This window comes from Chrysemys picta, unplaced genomic scaffold, assembly GCF_011386835.1.
Source record: "Chrysemys picta bellii isolate R12L10 unplaced genomic scaffold, ASM1138683v2 scaf515, whole genome shotgun sequence".
Lineage (NCBI taxonomy): Eukaryota > Metazoa > Chordata > Testudines > Emydidae > Chrysemys > Chrysemys picta.
Genome location: NW_027053222.1, coordinates 24,012 through 25,000, shown reverse-complemented (window position 1 = coordinate 25,000; position 989 = coordinate 24,012).

Here is a 989-nt window from a genome sequence, read left to right as displayed (position 1 = left end):
TCCCCCCGGGCGCTCCAGGGGGAAAAGCTTAATAGTCCTCCCCCGAGGATAGGCTTAATAGGCGTCCCCCGGCCAGTCCGGGGGAGGCTTAATAGTCCTTCCAGGGGAGGCTTAATAGTCATCCCCCGGGCAGTCCGCGGGAGGCTTAATAGTCGTCCCCCGAGTGCTCCGGGGGGGGCAGGCTTAATAGTCGTTCCCCAGGCAGTCCGGGAGAGGCTTAAGAGTCATCCCCCGACAGTGTGGGTGTGGGTGTGGGCGGGGGGGAGGCTTAGCAGTCGTCCCCAGGGCGGTCCGGGGGTGGGGGGAGGCCTCAGAGTCGTCCCTCCGAGAGCCGTGTCGGCGGCGGTGGCGGGTGTCAGGCTTTACATCCAGCCTCCGGAGGGTGAGCGTCCTCGGACGCGATGCAGCCGCCGCAGAGAGGCAGCCTCCGAGGCAGGGAGCGGAGCACCGAGGCTGGGGAGTGGGGAGCAGGAGCCGGGGGGGGGGAGGTGGGGGGCGTTCAGGACAACAGGTCAACCCCCGGGAAGCGGCTGTCAAATGTTCAAAGTCCCCACTCGGCCACCAGGTCAAGCCCCGGGAAGCGGCTGTAAAATGTTCAAAGTCCCCCCCGGGACAACAGGTCAAGCCCTGGGAGGCGGCTGTCAAATGTTCAAAGTCCCCACCGGGACAACAGGTCAAGCCCTGGGAGGCGGCTGTCAAATGTTCAAAGTCCCCACCGGGACAACAGGTCAACCCCCGGGAAGCGGCTGTCAAATTTTCAAAGTCCCCGTTCGGCCACCAGGTCAACCCGCTGAATCTACTGGGTTGACCTGGCGGCCGGTTTGCTTTCCGGCCACCAGGTCAACCCATTGGATTCGACGGGTTGACCTGGCGACCGGTTTGCTTTCCGGCCACCAGGTCAACCCATTGGATTCGACGGGTTGACCTGGTGGCCGGTTTGCTTTCCGGACCGGATGTCACCCCACTCCCAGGGCAGCGCGGCAGTGGTG